At 34.7% G+C, this 15,837-nt stretch overlaps 1 long non-coding RNA gene across 2 annotated transcripts; it reads left to right on the top strand.

The window, feature by feature from the left end:
* The first annotated feature begins 220 nt into the window (after window positions 1-220).
* LOC145988199 (uncharacterized) lies at window positions 221-9,973 on the top strand. 2 transcript variants are annotated; one of them, XR_014441708.1, is made up of 6 exons: window positions 221-350; window positions 3,014-3,065; window positions 6,420-6,479; window positions 7,763-7,801; window positions 9,067-9,136; window positions 9,779-9,973. It is a non-coding gene; the product is annotated as an uncharacterized LOC145988199 (long non-coding RNA). The 2 variants fall into 2 exon arrangements; XR_014441709.1 differs by having other exon boundaries at window positions 9,079-9,136.
* Window positions 9,974-15,837: the final 5,864 nt, after the last annotated feature.

The raw sequence follows: 15,837 nt of genomic DNA on the forward strand, positions 1-15,837 counted from the left end.
ACAAGACGTTAAATTTTCTCATGTTTTCTTACTTAATGCTTTTTATCTGTTGCAAATGAACACGAACTATTCAGACCAGCTCGATAATTAATGAATATTTAGAACCTAATCTAGTTAGAAAAACACCGTGAACTTTTTATGCTTTAAAAAGTTACTTAGAATAAATATTGTAATTTTGCATGCTATAAAACGGAAACAGCTAGAACTAAATGCAGTGAAATTATCCTGCGCGTATATAATAACAACGAGGCGTATATCAAACACGTTCTACTGAAGATTGGTGCAGACTGGTGCTGAGTTACAGGACGATCATCATGTCGAAGTTAATGGTTTCCTTCTTGATTCTGACGGTAAAGTATTGACTGATAATAATTCTTGGTCAATTGCTTAGTAAGAGGAAGGGATATTGTGATAGCATCTATTCATATTGCACTGTTAGAATGCACATAATCTTGAGTTAATATTGTATTTCCGACCCACCAAGATTCCTTTTTCAAATAAGACTTGTTGACCAGGTCTGATTTATATTTCGCCCATTGAAAATGCAAATGTTCTATCTCCAAATTGAAACGAATCGAGATATTTTGTCTGGGGTCTATTTAGGATGTAATTGTTTCATCTCTGCTATCGTCTGATGTCTACGTGCAAGCAAAGTTGATATATTGGAAGTCTCTTTAATCCATGTGTAGAATTTGTGAGCAGGTACGACAATGCAAACTCCAACAGCTAATGGAACTTATGATAATTTCCTCAACCAACCACAAGCGCCATCAGGGTATGAGATAAATAACTTGCATTCTAGACTCAGTCACTTCTGAGAGCTTTCTGGCAGTAGTAGCGCACTTTGCGATCATATGGTGGCACCAATATTCATGAAAAAACAAAAATGCTATTTTCATATGAGGCATGCCATCTCACATCTCAACTTATTAACGGTTATTGATAAGTATGATCTCTATTAATGACAAATTCGAAATATATTTACTAAAAGTATTTAACATTACATGCACTTTCATCGATTAGTAAAAACGTTTAAAGTATATAAGGACTAACATTTGTAAAATAAGGAAAAGGGTCGAAATTGGAAAACCGGTTGCCTAATTTGGACTTACAGTTGCCTAAGTTGGACCTGAGATGTGAAACTATAATTGACAATTATTATTAACATTAGAATGAATTAAAAGTGTTTTTTGCCTAAAACAATATTTTTAATACAACAATTTTCAATATACTTACAATGTATTTACTGAATAATAGGAAATATGGAACTTATGCTGAAACGATCGACACATGACGTATATTGTAATAAAATATAGAGAATCACACAACTTTAAAAGGAAAAATAGTTGTATGTACTGCTTTTTACTGATGTATTTATATTACCATATTTTTGTTCAAACAAGCAGATATTTACCTAAGTTAAAAATTTAAAACTAAATAAAATACATCTGCAACTACACTGCCAGAAAATGTCACTGTAAACAGCGCCCTCTCTACTTCTCTACTTGCAAGACAGTCCTCAATGTAAAAACAAAATATAAACATATGTAAAAAATCACTTTGAACTTTTAATGAACACAACTGATTTTGAAAGAGTATAACAAGACATCAGCACTAGAAATAATCCGCGTAAGACAGTCTACTTTCCGTCTGTATACAAATACTTTCTAATGCTGGGTTTCACGTTGAAGAATAAAATCATTTTTTACCGACCATTCTTTCTGGTTTGTTAAAACAGTGAGGTAATTCGTATTTTTCTGCAATATCAAAGGATAGCTTACTACCATCTTTGATTGTGAAACCGGAAAACCTTTCTTCAAATAACAGTATTTGGTAGACGATATATTTTTTTTTCATTTCCGCAGTAAAGGTTGCTTGCCTACCAAAGCACTTCATTGTATTCGAAAACGCTTTTTACTGTCAGTGTCTCTTTATTGTAGCCTTGGCCACCCTATATACGCGAGCACACTCATTGAGTTCATAGTCACCGTTTCTGCAAGCAGCTCTAGCCATCTGAAAATAATATTCGTCCCTTACGTGCCTCATTTCGACATTATTAAACCTAGAGAGATAGTCCTTCAATTACTTCCTGTCGAAATTTAACGAGAATTATCTTTCCTTACCTAACGTCTCCTAAAATGGACCTGTCCTATTTGGGAAACATCTGGTGGTCCAACTTAGGAAACTATTACCCGTAAATAAATATATGACGCTACACGAACATACCAAACTAAACCCTAGTTTTACGACATGTAGTAAGTAGTTAATGAATGGCACTTTTATAATATACATGGCACTTCATTACTTACCCTTACTCTATACAACAGCTTAAGATTCGAAGCACAATAATTGCAACACGAACAATGGAAACACAATAGAAGTACTCCTACTTCGTCGAACGTCTCTAGTTGACTGACTGTTAAGTCATTTGCACACAGCGCTGTCGCCTACCAGTAATGCCAACTCACCTGTTTCAAATACTCGTCTACAGGCAAAAAAAAAAAAAAAAATTAAAAAAATCGGTAATCTTTCCCTAATACCTTCTTATATTGCCATGACTAGATAAATATGATTCAAATTGCACAAATTACATTGCACTTTTGTCTCCCAGACCGGTACCATCTCTGAACAAGGGCAGTACATAGTTTGTTTATATGCGACGTCATCATTGGTAGGTCATTGATCACAACACTGTATCACACACACTTTCAAGCAGTGCCAATATACAGCACATTTAACATATTTGCGACCATGATATCGATGTGTTGCGATCCATTACCTACCAATAATGGAGTTGCATGTAAATCGTCCCTTCACCGTTGTTGCAAAAAGAAGGCATTAAACATACACGACAATAGATATTGTAAGCTACTGATCATCTATCTTACGATACCTATAACAATTTCATAAACATCTTGTACTTCATTCATAGCCATACAAACAACTGAATAAATTAACTCCTTATGACAATGTTTTGTGAAAGGTAAACGTTTTACTATTTTCTCTATTTTAGGTTTTCATGATTGGACTAAGCCATTTCTATGTTGAAGCACAAGTTGGAGGAAGTTAGTGAAACGACTCTTATTATTTTCATAGTTGTAATTGCTGATAATTCGTGTATATTTCAACTTGTTAAAAATCATTTAAGAAATTAGTACTTTGGAATGTTATCGATTATGTAAATATTATGCACCTATTAATTGTGGTGAGTTTATTGAAATGAAGTTATTATAGCCTACACTGTAAAAATGTGATTGAAGTAATGGGTTTCTAATCAGAGCGCTGCACATCGGCCAGATTTGCTTACTACGCCCGCCTGACTGACCAGCCAGCGAGTAAGAACTGTACTTCTGGGATTTGAACCGACAAGCATCGAAAGCCCGAATGTAACTGGCAGTGACTGCAGTACCCAGCTCGCTTATCTGTAGCGAACGCTTATTCCGGTGTTGCAGAGTCTCCAGATACATGAGTCATGCAGTCAATGTTACCCACTTTTAGATTATAACTTGTTCAAGGAGAACTTGCAAGATCATCTCAATTTAATGCGCAGAGATTTGTTCCATGCTAGAAAATTCTTGTATCACTTACACTCAGTGGCGGCGATTGGGTTTCAAAACTAGTGGCGTAAGGTGCAAAACCTATGGGGGGGTGGCAAGGACAGTCTAATTTCCCTTCGTACATAAGGTTAGAAAGCGACGGTGGGAAAAGTGTCAAAAAGGGGGCAACTAGCAACCCTGGACCCCCCTAATCACCGCCACTCCTGACACTTGTAAAGTAATGCGAACCCATTTTCGCAAAAAGTGCCATCGTAGATATTTTTTAATATTCTGTGACAAATCGGCGTTCGCTCACATTGTTGGGAATTATTTAGTTCTACAGACGACATTGGTAGTAACACGATGTCAGCTTGCATTTTCAGACGGGTGCAAATAGCAGGTAATGCTATTTGCACATTTGTGCAAACTATCGACGTAAAGCTGAAACCGAGAGAATATTTACGATTTGAAGACCAGAAAAGCGACATAAGATGAACAAACACACAACCCTATTTGAAGACCTTCCAAACCAATATTCAAAATATGTGGTAGTCGGTTGACGTAATAATGATACTAATTTTAGAAGTTACAAAATCTAACAGTTATACAACCTCAAGGCCCCTGCAACTAGCATAAATTCAAAAGTCTCCATGCGTAGTGAAATATAATATGCGTTGGCAACACTGATAGTGGTGCTCGCGTCTGAGGGCAGTAACTACATCTTATCTCACGTGACTTCTCATTACCTGGTAAAGACCTGGCAGGCAAGGAGCCTGTAGATTCTTGTTCAATGAAGCTCCCTTGCGTAATGTCGAACACTTGGCTTGACGTGCGTGTAACATATTATTGTAGACTCGACTCCTTGTGGACGGGTTTCTTCCGGGTCTCTTGTAGAGCAATGTTTCCAATACCATCAATTCCCACACCTTTACAACTACAGTAAAACATAATGGCCATTACTGTTTTTAAAGTACAATGTCACTTCATAATTAACGCAATTAATGTAATTTTAATGTAGAATTTAGAAACTTATTTATTGTGCACGCAACTGTAATCGTAGAATACAGTAAAATGTAATGGTAGAATCAGTGTTGAATCGAGTCACTATCCTGTGATTTCGATGTCAAACTTCACACGAAGGAATGTCATATACATCAAATTGTAAAACCAAAACTAATATTTTTTTAAAAAATTGCGCCTTATCTCTGATATGCAATGAAGTTAAGTGTAAATTTCGATAAGACTGCACAAAAACACGCCACCACCATTCCACAGCAAACTGTTGACTGACTAACCGATAAAATAGCTGCAAGATGTGGAAATTCATTGCAACAAGAGAAGCTTACATTGCTGACTTTCACATTTCCAGGAGGATTTTCCCTCCCAGGTCGCCATCTGAATTCATCACTGGGTGGAGTAGGCTACAGTAAATTGTGCTGCAAGTTCTACAAGTGTAATGAGAAAGTTAGAAACAGTCTTTGAAAAGCTCACCTAGAATATCTCGTACTAATTGCCCGTGCCATTGTAATCAGTAGACTGAGTAAGCTGCAGCGAATTATTCCCCATTCAGGATTTCCCAACTCAAGAACTATGGGAATTCCAATGAAAAGAGTTTCATCTCAGGAACTGGTCTTTGCCAGTTGGACATTTCGGTGTAATGTCTTCGAAACTCATTAAGTCATACTAATTACCTCGGGAGAGGTAATAGTTGACATTACGCACGCTTGTGTAACTGCTAACTGACAAGCGAAGATCTGCAATATACTCAAAATATATTAGAGGAAAGAAGAAACACCCCGTAAAGCACAAGGGAGCGGAAGGCTGCCAGGCCCACGATCACTATTTTTTCTAGACTATCAACTATTAAAATTTTTTTCCATTAAACTGAAACATTGTTTCCTACGTTGTGTCTAATTTTCCTTTATTACTTTTGTTCATAAAATCCCAAACGTAAGGTTTGTGAGTGACGGTGAATAATTACGTAGTTTATTATTTTTGTTAATTATGCCTCTCTTTAAATTTTATGTAATGCAGCTCTGCATAAACAACATAGGAAGCAGTGAATCAATAGCAGAATGGTTTCTTGAATTTTAGTGATAAAGATGTGTCGACTCTTAAACACACCCCTCCCTCCGGTGTCAGTTAAATAAGTTTCTTATTAGGCATCGACAATTCAGGGTTAATATTTATTATTTACGTTTATCTTCTTTAGTTGTACACAGTTTAGTTGCGTCTTTACATGTTGAACATAAGGTGTTAAATGTTTTCAATCAATTTTTACCAATGTTTAGAAATGTCTACAATTACAGTGATGATGTTGACTTATTTGTATAATGTTTTCGCAAAGAACCTACCTCTTTATCTACAAGGTAATCCCAAGTTGAACAAAAGGTTTGAACAACACACAGGATTGGTAACGGATCTTCGTCGTTCAGGTAGACCTACATTACATCTACATTGAAGAAGAAAATCCCGAGATTGTAGCTCAAGGTCTGGTACAACCTCCAAGAAAATAAACAACAAAAACTATCCGAGAGCATGACATACCCAGAACAAGACGGCAAGGGATGCAGAAAAAGTTCTCGCCTACTTTACTTCAAAACTTTTTCACGTTAATTTTACATGAACTGAATTATAGGTCACTCTGTACTATATATATCTACGGTATAGTTTTGGTTGTAAGTCAAAGTGAGTAGAGTAGTTTTTCAGAAAGCAACATATATATATTCACCTTTAAATATAACACTAGGTGAAAATAACACATTTGGAGAGAGTGAAGTTTTTCCAATAATGTCTCAGGTAACATAGTAAATCCAGTGTATGAGTAGATTAGTTTATCTTAAATATCTGATAGTATTTTACAATGTTTATTATTCTTTGTAGATATTATTATTGAAATTCAAGACCAAAATAATAAAAAAAGTAGAAGTTTCATTGTGTCCAGTAAGTATTAATAAATGTATATTAATTTCCTTTAACTATAAATTTAGCACCTAAAATTATATATTATACAACTATAAGAATGATCCGTTTTCATCAGTGACTTGGTTTAAAATTCACATTCATAATGAGCAAAATTACTTTAGAAAATCATAGTTCTATATAAATTCATATACAATTTTATTCAATGTGAAGATATTAGATATTGATAAATTCTCGCTTCTGTAGTTTGTTTGAAATTTAATGGAATATGTTCCTTAAAATAAAATGGCTCATGACAAGAAATATAATATTTTAAGGCGTTTTCATGCGTTTCGCCCTTATTAGATTCGAATAAAACATTCTAATTAATATTTTTATCCCGTATTATTTTAAAAGGCTAACCTACTTAATATTTACCACAATATATATTACAATGATTTATTTTAATCACATTCATGTAATAATTAATGATAATTAAGTCATACAAATTAATTAAGCAAGAAATCAGATGTTTTCTTTAACTGAATACATTTATAGTAGATAATTTTAGAAGAGATATTGTTAAACAATTATTAATCTAATTTTGTTGTGTCAGAAATATATTACTAAGAATTTTGTGTTTAAAACTTGAATGTGTAACATAATATAATATATATTACATAATTCACAACACTTGAGACATTTGTGTATTTTGTATAGGAAATAGTGTGGAGGGGACTTCAGTTACTCTGCACGATGCTAATGGTATTCTTATGTAAAACTAAATTATGTTGGTTTTTGAAACCAAAAAAATTATGTACTCCAAAGATAAATTCAATGTTTTTTATAATTTTGAGTTTTCTCAATCATGTAGAAATGCAATATATGAATATTTTTGATCAGCAAATATCACACAATTTTTAAAAACTTCAATATGATAAACGTGTAGTCTGGTAACATATTCACGCGCGTGCACACACACACACACGCACGTATATATACATATAAATAATATAATATTATATGCTCATAAATGCATCGCATTACTATAGATTAATTATTGGCACTGGATGGAAAGAAGAACTTTATAGGCTACATACTACGTATCAGCTTTTCTCATTCTCAAAAATAACAATGTAAAATATACTGGTGGGTGCCTTCAGTGCCAGCACCTGCGTAGAATTTTTATAATAAGAAAAATTCACCTTTCCATTTATTCACAACATGGATCCATGCGCATGGCGCTTTCAATATAATAACTTTGGTTATTTTGTGGATAAATGTCTTCGTATGTTCAGTCTTGAGACGCAAATTTTCCATTACAGGACAGCACACGAGACATAGGAATGGAGCTTTAGAGGAAGGTAAGCAACGCTTTCTTATCATATAAAGCAGCATACTTTGACTTATTTTCTCAAGATATGTAGGATGAGACTGACTTGAAATTTTGTGCTTAAAAGTTCGAGTATTTCGAAGTAGGTGAATTTTCGAGTTTCTCGTTGATAACATTAGGCGCAAAGAGCTTATATACGCTCTTTGATTAGCACTATCTTACCCGAAGAAAGGGAGCGAAAGGCTTCCAGGCTCGCCACATTTTGTTTTTCTCTATTTTCAACTGTTAACATTTTCATTTAAAAAATGAAAAAGGTGTTTCTAATGTTCGTGTGTTACTTTTGTTCATAAAATCATAGGGGTAAGGATGTGTGTTTCGACATGTACTGATGTAATTGACTGTGTATAATAAGTTATTGTCTTCTTTTAATTATGTACAATTTTGTAATTTTTATGTATCTGCAGCTCTGTATAAATAACAAAGGAAGCAGTGAATAAAGAAGGAAATGCTTTCTTGAATTTTAGCGATAAATAATGTGCAAACTCCATCAACCCTCCACCACTCCCCTCGCGTGTCAGTTAAGTAAGTTTCTTGTCAGGCATGGATAAGGCGGGATAAATATTTATTACAGTATTAATGTTTATCTTCTTTAGTTGTACACAACTTAGTTGCGTCCTGAGATACTAAACATAACCTACATAAAATGCTGTCAGACAATTTTTAAGTAATGAAAATATTTTTTATTCATTGAGAAAGATTTATTAAAGTACTTACCAAAATTTAGAGATTAGTATTTAGTAATGGCTACAATTACAGTAAATTACAATAAATTGACTAATTTGTGGAATGTTTTCCCGAAGAACCTAACTGATTATCTACAAGGTAATCCCAAGTTGAACAAAAGGTTTGAACAACAGACAGGATTGGTAACGGATCTTTGTTGTTCACGTAGACTTATATTTACACTGATGAAGAAAATCCTGAGATTGTAACTCAAGGTTTTGTACAACCACCAAGAAAATCCATACCAGAAGCTATTCGAGAGCATGACATACTCAGAACAAAACTGCAAAGGATGCAGAAAATGTTCAGAGAGCAACATGAATATATTTAAAATATTATACACCATTTAATATAACACTAATAGAAAATAACACATTTATAGAGGATTTTGTTCCAGTAATGTGTCAGGTAACATAGTAAGTGCATAATTTTGGGTAGATTTGTTTATCCTAAATATCTGATAGTATTTTACAATGTATATGATTCTGTGTATATGTTCTTATGTTTTACAAGACACTCGTTCAGCTCGGCAAGGCCTGCCCCAAGATTTTGTGTTACCATACACGACAGTACATTGAGGACAGTAAGTAATAATAAATAAATATTTTCTTTAACTGTAAAAATAACATTTTAATTTCCTATTTTACTATTATATGAGTTAATTCTTTTCACCACTGACTAAAATTCACCTTTACACTGATCAAAATTACTTTAGATAATGAGATCACTTTTATCTGAATTCAGATACCAGTACAATTTTATACAACATGAAAATATTTCACTGAGATATTCATAAATGCTCGATTCAATGGTTTGTTTGCAATTTAATTAAATATATTCATTGAAAAAATATTGTTCTATAAAATATTAGAAACGTCACACTTCATCAGGTATATAATTTGTTTCTACCAATAAATACAATATTTTGAAGCGTTTTCGTACGTTTTTGCGTTCAGGGGATTCGAATGAAACATTCCAAAATTCCGAAAATATTTCAAAATACTAACCAAGTTAGTATTTACCACAATATATATTATAATGTTTTATTTTAAGCACATTCATGTAATAATTAATGAGAATTTGTGTACAGATACACAATTATTAAGCAACATATCAAATGTTTAACACAAGAATATTCTACAATTATATTGTAAGCAACTTGAATATGTAATATTGTATATAATAGTTGATAATTTCAAAATTTGAAACATTTTTTTAATTGTAGATGACGATTAGTGCAGATGCAATGTGGAGCACAATTCTGCTACTCTGCATGATGCTGAGGATATTCTAATGGGAAAAATTATGTTGGTTTAAGAAAGAAGCACATAATTCTACTCCATAATAAATTCATTTTTTAAAAATTTTGTGTTGTATAATAATGTAGAAAAGTAATAAATGAATATTTTTGATCAGCAAATGTCACTCAATTTTTAAAACAGTAATATGATGAATGTGTAGTCGCACAACATATCCACAATCACACGCCCACACACACACACACACACACACAGGTTTTCAAATGGGACGAAAGGAAACGATCGTTTATATTTTCTCTATTTTCACGATTCCACTCGCATCAACAGAAACAGGTAAGAAAAAAAGGTTTAGAAGTGATACAAGACAAAATAATAAACGCTTATATAAGTACATTTAGGTTTAGAAATAGAATGAAAGGGGACAAGCTATCATTTTCGAAATTTCAAAATAATTACTAAAATAGTTTAAAAAAATGCAAAATATGCCTTGGAAATTTCAACCAATGTATCAAACTAGGTTGAGGAAACCTCTAACTATTAGCCAATTACGAACTTTTAATTGCCATCTCAATTGTTATTTTTGCTCAATTTGAAAATTGACCATAACCAAATTAACCACAAGGAGATGGTGGTTCCTAAATGACAATAGTTAAAGACATATTTTAGTGAAATACGCAGTTCGTGTTGCTAGAAGGCCTTCATCGTTGCAAGTCACCTAACCCATTCACTAGGAAAAGAAAAAATGTTGACATACTGAAAAAAGTTGACATAAAATTCCAACATCCGAGAGTTTCAACGTTTGTCTCATCAATGGATCTGTCGTCGTCTATCAAAATTCCAACATCTGAGAGTTACAACGTTTTGCTCATAGATGGCTCTGTCGTTGCCTATCAAAATTCCGTGACTTTTCCGAAATTCAAAAATGTCTACCGGAAATGGACGTATCTCGAAAACGGTTAGAGATAGCGCAAAAATAACACGATAAATCCCCCATCCCCCGTTGATCCACCTGTCGATTTTGGCAACATAGAGTACGCGTACAAATTTTGGTGGTCCTGAGGTCAAGGGGTGGACCAACTGACGATTTTTTTTTTCGATCACTCGTAACTTTCGAAGGGATGATCGTAGGAACATGTTTTTTTGGGGGGGTTAGCATCGTCTGTTTTCCGAAATTCAAAATTGAGACCGGTCTCGAAAACGGTTACACTTTTGGTCAAAATCTGTTTTTTGTCTTGGATATGCATACGTAGGTTAGTTTAGTCCGTAAAAGATTGTAAAAAACAAAAAAAAATAGGTCAAAGGAAGCGGTCAGCGTAAGAAAAAAACATAGCGAAAATCTGCAAAGGTGAAAAAGTGTTGCCAGAGCCTCTACTGGGCATTTTTTTCTTCTTTTAGGTTAGCTTAACCCCTAAAAGGTCGTAAAATCAAAAGTAGGTCAAAGGGTGTGTCCAGCTCGTACAGTTTCATACTACTGTACATGTAGGTCAGTTTAGTGTGTAAAAGATCGAAAAAAAATCCTCATGACAGATCATAACTGGAATGAATGTATGTTACCTAACTCGTAAAAAAAAAAAAATAGGTTAAGTTATATCACGTATGATCGTGACATACCTACAAAGGATGAGATGGAAAAAACCGAGTTGCGGTGAAAGCTGTACTGGAACGTCGTCGAACGCCATAAAATGCACAAAAAATCGTCATAATATGATACAACTGAGGCTAAATCCATAGAAAATAAGGGATATCTACAAAGGATTTCGTAGAACCGCTCATTATACCCTACTTCTTCCACGTGGCTCCAAATGTAGAAGTCGCAAGGCGTCAAATCGGGGGATCGACCCGGCCAGGGAATCGGGCAGCCTCGGCCAATCCATTTCTTTTTTGGGTAATTTTCATCCAGCCACTGTCGCACGCCCAGGCTGAAGTATGGATGGGCGTCATCAACAATTATTTCATAGAGCCATTTTTCCTGCCCCAAATCTTAAATGGCATCACTTATGAACATTTTTTGAGGAACGGGATGACAATGTTGTTGGAGGATGTACCTCTAGCTACAAGACGTGACATGATTTACCAGCATGAAGACTGCCCAGCTCGATCCCCCGATCGATTTCACGCCTTGCGACTTTTACATTTGGAGCCACATGAAAGACTTAGTTTACAAGACACAGGTAAACTCGTAAGAAGAGCTCAGGGAGATTATCTTAACAGCTGGTCAACACATCAAGGACACCATCAAATCACGAGTTACGAGCCCAAATGTCCGTAAAAACCTGCGTGCCTGCGTTCGTAACGGAGATGCCCACTTTGAGCAAGACGAGTAATGTTCTTTAATTGTATTGTTCATTGATTCCATTCCCATGAAGATGAATGAAGTATTATTTCTTGTACACAAATGTGAATGTTAGCAACATTTGTACCTTGTTGGATAGCAGATGACACAAGGAAGTAATTTAAGAATTTATATGGTTCGTGTCATACCATTTTTGTTATTAATATGTTGCCAAGTAAACTAAGAGTGCACTTTTTAATCATCACTTGTAAGTTTAGACCCACCCGTTACTTACACGTGATTGTTATTTGGGACAAACTTTTTTCCAACCAACCACATATTTGAAATATGTGCCATACAATGAGCTGTTTTCTCTCAATTCGCATTTTTATGTGTGTAAAAAAAAAAAAACACTACTAATTTTCGGACGGGGTATCATATGGTCAAATTTATTGCAAATTTGCTCTACTTTAACCCCTTTAACCCCTCTACATCCAATTACAGGTCACCCTGTATAAGTGTTGCATTAACGTTGTTCATGTATATATATCTCGTATACATGATGAATATGCAGTGTCGAAAGAAGTACATGTTATAGCGCAGAATGTAAACGACTCCAATCGCGTTCTTACATGCGGAATTACTCCAGCAACTGTCCATAACTCTTTGGGCACACTCTGCATAATGACCTGTACTCACTCATATCACAAATACAGTGAATTAATCTAGCTAATATTATAAATCTTAATGAAAAGAAGATTCAACAATATGAGTATTTACTTTATTTACTTTCTGAAGTATTCTACAATTGAATTACATATATCGTAATTCGTCATCAACACGTGACTGGGGTTAGCTCACAGCTTGAAACAACACTCTTGTCGTTCCCCCTTCCCATAATTGACTTAGGTTACCTTAGCAACACCTTGAGTAAAGAGTATGGTTACCATGGCAACATGTCAAGTATTTATAGCTATGGTTCAACTACTATACATGCAGTTCATGTCAAATAAATCAAAGGTAGATATTTTGGGGGAAATATATATTATTTTTCTATTTTATTTGAATATCTCAAGTTCTTTGTGATGAAATAATTTTAATCGTTAACTTGCTTATAAATACAGGGCTAATATAAATGATTCATTCGATTTCAAAACACTATATTTTCCGAAGTATTGCACATAAAGATATGAATAATACATGAGAAAAACTGTAAACTCACCAAAGTTTTCCTCACATTCTACAAATGTTGTATGCATGCCCCTCTGACCTCACGACACACATCCAAGTGGTTGTCGATTTCATCCACACCAACATGCCCAATCTAGAGATGTGGAAGTTCGTCGTTTAGGTAGCAACGAACATTCATGTTCCAAAGGGGGTGGGAGAGGGGTGCTCCGTCTTGTTGGTAGACGAAATTCCCGGAATCGGCAATCAGGTGAGTATCTCGCATATTCCAACACACAAAAACTCCTTTCTCGATTTGTCGCCATTTTGTACAGGCACTGCACTCGTGCTGCCAACTTGTGTTTCACGATGCAAACGTGGTGAGTTTACAGTTATTTTCATGTATTATTCATATCTGTATGTGCAATACTTTGGTTTTGATTGATTGATTGATATGTTGTTTTAAGTCTACTTTATGTACAGTAAAGCTAATCGGTACTGGACCTACAGTTTAAAATGGAATCCGAACCACTTGTGCCTCCACCGGGTATCGAACCCGGGATTACAAGGCGACGACACTACCACTGCGCCATCGGGGAGGCCCTGTAATACCTTGGAAAATACAGTGCTTTGAAACTGAATGGATCATTGATAGTAGCGCTGTATATGTATTAAGTGAAAAGAAATGAACGCATTAACATTATTGCGTTAAAATGAACTTTAAGCAATTATTATTATGGAATTATTACATTTAGAATTTTCTCATATGTAGTTATTAGGATCGAAGTCCCCTCCATGATTATTTGAAGTATGGGCATAGCCATTACGACTTAAATTTAAACACAAAATACAAAATAATAATTTAAAGAAGATATATCTTTGTAGTTTCATATCTTTATCATTCAATTTATAAGGTGTTATCAATACACAATTAAGGCGATACGGATACGAAGGGCGAACTCAACAAACGAACATTTTGAAGAAAATGCGTTGCAAGTTGTGAGACACAGGCTAACTCAACAAATAAGTCATACCATCATATCGGAAAGTTTTCCAGTGTGATTTCCAAAGTTTTTTGTTAAGTTTGCCCTGTGCCTCGCAACATGAAACACATTTTCTCTAAATGTTCGTTTGTTGAGTTCGCCCTTCGTATCCGCAACGCCTCAATTGTATATCAAGTTTATACTAATATAGAACGTGCGTGTTCAATTGTTGAAGCTCTTTACATTTCCTATGTAGATCATTGGCTCGAAGCTAATGCACACTTCAAATTTTTAAAACCTTGAAACCAACAAAAATAATTGCTGGCGAACGTAATACACATTTTAAAAATTAAGTTTGTACAAAAAGTATTTTTCATGTATTTATTATTATTACAAAATAACACTCTTTTATACAAAGTACAATGGTTCGGACTTCACTTGAAACTGTAGGTTCTGTTTCAATTATCCTACACATGCATATAGTGGGTTTAAAACAAAGCTTCAAGAAAGTACATACAATTGGTTTGTCTTTGAATGCCTTCAACAATGTACAATATTTATATTTTTGAAATGATTTCATACTAATTGAGCCGGTTCCCGTGGTGGAGTGGTTAGCACATCGTGCTACGACGCCAGGTTTCCCGGGTTCGATTCCCGACCTTAGCATGGATGTTTGTGAATGTCCATTCATAAATTTCATCATATTATCACTCTTATGAAAAACTAAATATGCTGACCAAGGCAGTAATTTATTTTGTTAAAAACATAAACTAAACGTAACGTTTCAACCTTCTAGCAAGGTCTTCTTCAGACTCTGTATCAAGTACGAAAGTAACAAGATACAAAAACAGGGCATTATATATACACACAAACATTACTCCGTCCAAACTATTAGAAAGTTGTTTCGAACTTTCTAGCAGGTGGGTTTCACTTGCCAACTGTACTTTCACCTAAAAGGCTAAACATAATTACTTCCATATAGAATGTGGTTGGACTTTTTATCTCACGTTCTTTTTCCTTCATATTTTTCCCTTCTCCTCTCCTCTTTCTCTCTTGTCCTTTCCACTCTTTCTAACACCTTCTTCCATTCTATGTTTAACTTAAGTCCCCCATTCCAGTTCATTGTGTCTTCTTCACATTTCTTATCTATTTCCTTGGCTTCCTTCCATTTTCTAACTAGCATTCTCTTCTCCCTTCACATCTGCTTAGTCTCATCCCACTCTATGTCATGTCCTGTTCCTCTCGTGTGTTTAAATATTGCATTTCTCTCTCTCTCTTAAGTCGTACATCATCCCTATGTTGTTTCAACCTGTCTTCCAGCTTTTTTTCGTTTCTCCTATGTACACACTCTGACATTCTTTACATTTCACTTCGTAGATAATCCCTTTCTCTTCCTCTTCTCTGTTGTCCTTTTTCTTGCTTGCATTCTTCGCTATTCCTAAGATGCTTCTCCCTCCCTTCCTGTAAGTTTTAATTCCCGCTTTCCTAAGCACTTTGCATATCTTTTCTGTGGTCTTCCCCATACTCCTTATTCCAAACCATCTCTCTTTTCTTTTCTCTTCCAGTTTTTCTTTCTCTTCCAGTTTTTCTTTCTCTTCCAATT

The sequence above is a fragment of the Lepisma saccharinum genome, chromosome 5 (genome assembly GCF_977018435.1).
Source record: "Lepisma saccharinum chromosome 5, izLepSacc3.1, whole genome shotgun sequence".
NCBI classification, from domain to species: Eukaryota; Metazoa; Arthropoda; class Insecta; order Zygentoma; family Lepismatidae; genus Lepisma; species Lepisma saccharinum.